We start from the raw sequence: 6,213 nt of genomic DNA, 5'->3' as shown, positions 1-6,213 counted from the left end.
CTTTTAAATTTAAAGTTGGAAAAGACACTTCCAATAAGGTTACTTAATTAGAGCATTATTTCCAATAAAAATATTGTCTGTAAGATAATAAGACTTTTTAAAATAGCTATAAGCCAGGAGCCTGTTGTTTGTTGGTGTGGTTCATAAGTATTTCCCTTTTCCCGTTTTTGTATATAGAAAAGAACGTTGGTGTTCCTGTTTGAATGGTTTTACACTTGTCATTTTAGGGCCCTTTAAAGGTTGCTCTTCAATGTGAGCCAAGACTCCGTGTTAAAGGCTGTACTTTGACCTATCTTGATTTACTTTTACAAACTTTGACTTTGATGGAGAGTTGTCTCATTGGCACGCATAACACATCTTGTTATATCTAATAAGACACTGAGAATATATCAGACTACAAGTCTCTACATGGTTGGCAATAGCGGTATTAACAAGTCCTAAAAAATATAATGGCTATCTTAAGAATTATACCTATGACTTCGTCAAATTATAAAACGTCGCCAGTGCCTGAGCAGAAAGTTGATGAAGCAGGGTTATATCATCGAACGTCTCGTTTTTATTTTAACACATGAAGAAGTTCATCGGAAAGATCATGTACCAAGTCTTCGTTGATAAATATTCCGTATCCACTTCACAAATACTACACGATGGTCATGAGATATAGATAATAGGCACTGACGTTGTTGATCATCTTAACTACGATTCACAGTGTTCTTTTATTTTTGTCTTTGTAAATTATCATTTTTACTGTTTAGTCTATTTTTGATGATATCCATTTGACGTTGATCGGTACTATTACATCCCGTCACTCTGTTATTATGCTAATTATACATTTTTGTATTCTTGTCTTTCGTTTTTGCTATGTGCCATTTTCTTTTTCTTTGTTGGCATTTTTTTTTAAAGTGATTAAGATTATAACACATTTTGACTGTTGTACTCATATTTCTTAATATTTTTACCCATTGTGTCCGTTCATTTTGTTCACACATTGTTTCAATGTAATGAAATTTTATATGACTGTCGTATAAACGAGAGGATTAGCTTACTTAAAGTCATGTTTAATTCATCATTTTCTTCATAAGAAAATTACTGTTATCTATATAAGGTATAATATTGACAGTTTTTATCCATTCGATTGATGAGCTTTTGCTTTTGCCATTTGATTAGAGACTCCGTTTTGAACTTTCTTCGAAGTTCAGTTATCTTACTAATAAACACCCTAGAACTGATCAAAGTAATTAACAGAATAGTAAAAAGGTATTTTGGTTTTGCTGACAAAACGAATCAATGATGATGAATGGAAAATTTAGACTATATTACTCAAAAGGTGAAGTTTGAGGTTATTTCAGACATTTTGCCTTTCAGAAGGATTTTGAAAAATTATTGAAAGGATTTTTACCTTCGAGGCGAGTGCTATCCTCTTAATTTTCTTTTTAAAAAAATACTGCAATGCTATGGTAAATATTCTAGAGGGAACGTATAAAGATTCCATTTGAAATTATAACTGTAAAAATCCTTGTAAATATTGAGATCAGAAACGTAGTGTTTTAACCACATCTTAGGCTTTATTATGCCAATTTTTCAGAATTTTTGTGCTGTGTTTTAATGAATATATTTGATATTTCAATTTTGTGTTTCTTTTTTCATTATGATAATTGAATTGTACATTTGTAAAAAAAAATCTTCTATACTTAAAGTAGTGTTTTTTTTTTCCCTAGTTCATGAACTTTAGAATCATGTAACATTTGCTACAGCTGTAACTGTAGCTTCCCATTTTGTTCAACTGTGCGTGTAAGTTCAGCTTTTTATAAAGACAGATCCAGACGAAATTTAACAATAAGTTTATGCTTATATTAGAGTCAGTTGGCATGCATCACATACGTTCTTTGGGAGTAGCTTCTTTAAATTTACGCATGTAGCAATCTGTGCACCATTTTACCTTCAATATTCCTATTAAGTTTAAAATGATTTGCATATGCACTCTTATGCGTTTATACTGTTATATTCAACGACATTTGTATTTAATTTTATTAGTTTTGTAGAATTAAATGATTATTTGATTGATTGAGTTTTGTTGGCCGAATGTCCAGTTCAAAATGTTTTCATGCAAGTCCAATTTAAAAAAAAATATACTTTTTTAATTCGACACAATGCATACAACAACAAATATTATCTATCTTGTTTCCATTCAAACAACAGTACATTGCCGGCTCATCTGCATGTTTGACGTAAGAACTGTCCATTATATTAACAACGATTTTGACAGAGTCTTCAGAAATACTGTGAAACTCTCAACTCGCGTAGTGGTATTATAACCATTGTGGATTTTAAAAATCTAAAAAAAAAGTAAATAATGGATAATTCTTAATCTCGATCTTTCTCTGAAATTATTTTTATCTGAACCCTGCATACCATCATTCCCCATGTAAAATTGAAAAAATCATCAAACAGAAATAATCCACAATGCTTTCCAACATAAAAATGATAGCAAAAAGTAAAATTACAAAAATACTGAACTCCGAGGAAAACTCAAAAAGAAAATCCCTGATCAAATTGCAAAATCAAAAGCTCAAACACTTCAAACGAATGGATACCAACTGTTATATTCCTGACTTGGTACAAGCATTTTCTTATGTAGAAAATGATGGATTAAACCTGGTTTTAAAGCTAGTGGCTAAACCTCTCACTTGTATGACAGTCGTGTCAAATCCCGTTATATTGACAACGATGTGTCATCAAAACAAACAAATATAATAGGTTAAAATGTCAAAAATTAGGGGTACAGTAGTCAACATTTTATTTTAATCTTAATTACACGAAAAACAAACAAAAATGTAAAAAAAGAAGCACAAAATGGCATTACAATGTAGATCAAGCATATTTATAGCAAAAAATTAAAGACAAGAATACACAAATTTACCATAGTACAATAACACAATGACGGGATGTATAAGTACAGAGCCACGTCTTATATATGTATCAAATAAATATATAAAAAGGCACATAGACAAAGCACATTAGCTAAAATGAAAAACAAGAATACACAAATGTTTAACAATAGCACAACAACAGGCTGTATAAGTACAGAGCCACGTCATAAGTATCAAAGAGACACCAAAAGGCATATAGACAAAGCACATTAGCAAAAATGAAAGTCAAGAATACGAGAATTATCATAAAAAATAACACATTGACAGCGGATATCAATAATAACAGACTAAACCGTATTATAATATTGACAAAGACAAATAAAAGAATAATATAACACGTTATTAAGATGATAAACAACGCCTGTACCTAGAATCCATATTTCAAGACCATCATGTACTATTTGTGAACGAATACGGAATATTTATCAACCAGGTCTTGGTACCTTCCGCGATGAACTTTTTGTTAGAAAAATGACGAGACGTTCTTTGACATACCCCTGGTTCATCAACTTTCTGTTCCTACACTGGTGATGTGTTACAAAGTCTTAGTAGGAGCTGCAAGCTCTTGAATACCGAATAAGTTGGCAGATGTATATCCGATATGCAGTTGAAGTTGGTATTTTGCTACTAATATGGGGGGAATTGATAATTTCAAAATTAAAATCGTCTCAATTGTCAACCAGTTTTTGGTGGGGTTCGTGTTGCTTAGTCTTTAATTTTCTATGTTGTGTCATGTGTACTTTTATTTGTCTGTTTGTCTTTTTCTTTTATAGCCATTGCGTTGTCAGATTATTTTCGATTTATGAGTTTGATTTATGGTATCTTTCGCCCCTCTTGTCAAAGATTCTGGTACTGAGATGACCGTGCATGTCAAGTTCGAGGTATAGGTCTCGCATACGCTATAAATTTATTACTTTGAGATACAAAACAGCACAGTTTATATATTTTTTTTTGTAATCTTTTGCATGTGTAATTGTGAGCCATCTGTGAAAGTCTTATATAATCTTTGTTATTTTTTTTTTTAAAGTTTTTGAGACTGTGATCTTGTCAATGATAAAGCATTGAAAAGTCAAAAGAGAGCGTTTTCCCGCCAGAATTTTAATGACTGGTATCTCGAAAGCATGCACATTGACTTATATATTATTTTTGCTCTTTTGGTTCCTTTAAAAATCCCCTTTCAATTTATTCTAGTGTGGTGAAAAGCTTGTTATTTTGAAACTGAATGGCGAACCTCCTTAATTAAGATTATTTAAATAATAAATGTGAATAGTGAACAAAAAGGTAAAACATGCTACACAGAGGAACAAGTGATCAGTATGCTGGCGTTTCTTATTGACAACATATTTGTTGAATTTGAAGGTAGACTTTGTTCAACAAAATGTCAGCACTCCTATGGGAACGACATGTGCGCATCTCCTTGCCTACCTGTTCTTAAAGAGTCGCGGTTCCCAGTTCAGACACTTGTCAAAAACAAGAAGATCAAAGAAGCTAGATAATTTAATTTCCACATACATATATGGATGGTGATGTTCTTTCCATGTGCATTAGCATTCCGAACATTTCTGATTGGGTTCCATTAATATATCCTCTAAAACCAGAAGTTATAAATAAAAGTCAGACACGACTTCCTCTAGCTTAAAAAAAGACATAAAAAAACATTACTGTAACCATGGTAATATTTTGTCTCAAACTCTGTTTGTAAATGAGAGAAAACGAATTATAGTTGTATATTTCTGTAAGATAGAAAGTGGATCACAAGAGAATTGTATTACTATTACTTCGTAACTCAAAGTAACGAGCATCAATATTCTCGAATTTTATACCATGCAATTCTTTTGTTATGAATTTAAAAATCTGTTATGACCACTATATCTATTTCAGATAATTTTGGGAACAATTACAGCTTGGTCGCCGGACGATCTTAATTAAACCGGCAATGAGCAAAACCCATACCAAATAGAAAGCGATAAAAGACCCAGCGAATTCACAATTTAAAACGGAAAAAAACGTAACGGTCTGGTCAAGATTTTACCCAATCAAATCGATGAAGGAAAACAACAACCATCGTTAACCACTGCACTACAGTTTCTTAGAGCAGCAACCGTCATAAAGAACGTGGTGATGGCGGGTTAAATTGTCTGTCAGCGCTCAAAACTCACTCTAGTCTACATGCATAAGACAGTCATGACATTGGTATTACTGCATAACATTAGACGCACGCGACATGCTGTAATTCAGAGTCAGGTGTCATGAAATGATTTCATATTGAATCTGTGTTATTTTTTCTTCAGTCATATTCGTTATTGGTCAGCTTTAAAGGTCATTTTAAGTCATTGTTTAAAAGGTGTAAGTGAAAAGGATGTTTTAGTATTGAACCTTCGCGTATTATGTCCCCACACAGTTGTATTTGGTCTTAATCAAATGTTTCGTGCAAATACGGCTTTTTTTCGATTCAACAAGACTGTCCAATGGAGTCCAATTTGAAAACACCTATCAGTATAGTATCACGAAAGTTACCTTGTGAAACAATACCCAAATAAGGAAAGCAGCAATTATTGGCTTGCTGTTTATATATGATGTATACGTATTCATAGTCTCCTCGTCTGCAGTAAGATTGAAGAATTCTAACGGTACAATATCAAAATACCCGGAGATGTGGAATTATTGCCAATGAGACAGCTATATATCTATGCACCAGTGTTCAAATTAATATTAGGTGGATGTTAGCAAGTATAGGCAGGCAACCATACTGCCTATCATGTCTCTTTTAAATGCCTTAGACCAAGTTTTTGTTGAAATTGACCATAACATGTGGTATGATGAGAAAGTCTTTTAAAATGTAATATTTTGATTTTGATAGGTCAAACCACAAAGTATAACCACTCTATAATAAGCCACTCGCATACCATGATCATAATGCCACCTTGCATGATTTGGAATATTTATTTTTAGAGATTTGGATAAAGGAACCAATTATAAAACCACATTTCCATGAAGTAAAATTACAAAACCATGCAGCATTAACCACAGTCGCCTGAAGATTTCATAATTATAGCGAAAAAATGGGGGAAAATTATATAGAATAATATATAATACTGCTAAAAATATTTTATTTCCCCCATTTTTTTAGCTATAATTATGAAATCTTCAGGCGACTGCATTAACTGAAATATCATCTTGCAAAAAATATATAACAAGGAACGCCACGACATACATTTCTGACTTCTTTTACCTACTGCAAAAGTGTAACTAAGTCTAAAGATCGATATACAGTTTGAAACAG

This window comes from Mytilus galloprovincialis, chromosome 1 (genome assembly GCF_965363235.1).
Source record: "Mytilus galloprovincialis chromosome 1, xbMytGall1.hap1.1, whole genome shotgun sequence".
NCBI classification, from domain to species: Eukaryota; Metazoa; Mollusca; class Bivalvia; order Mytilida; family Mytilidae; genus Mytilus; species Mytilus galloprovincialis.
The sequence above is the reverse complement of the archived record's forward strand: the minus strand, read 5'-3'. Positions refer to the sequence as shown.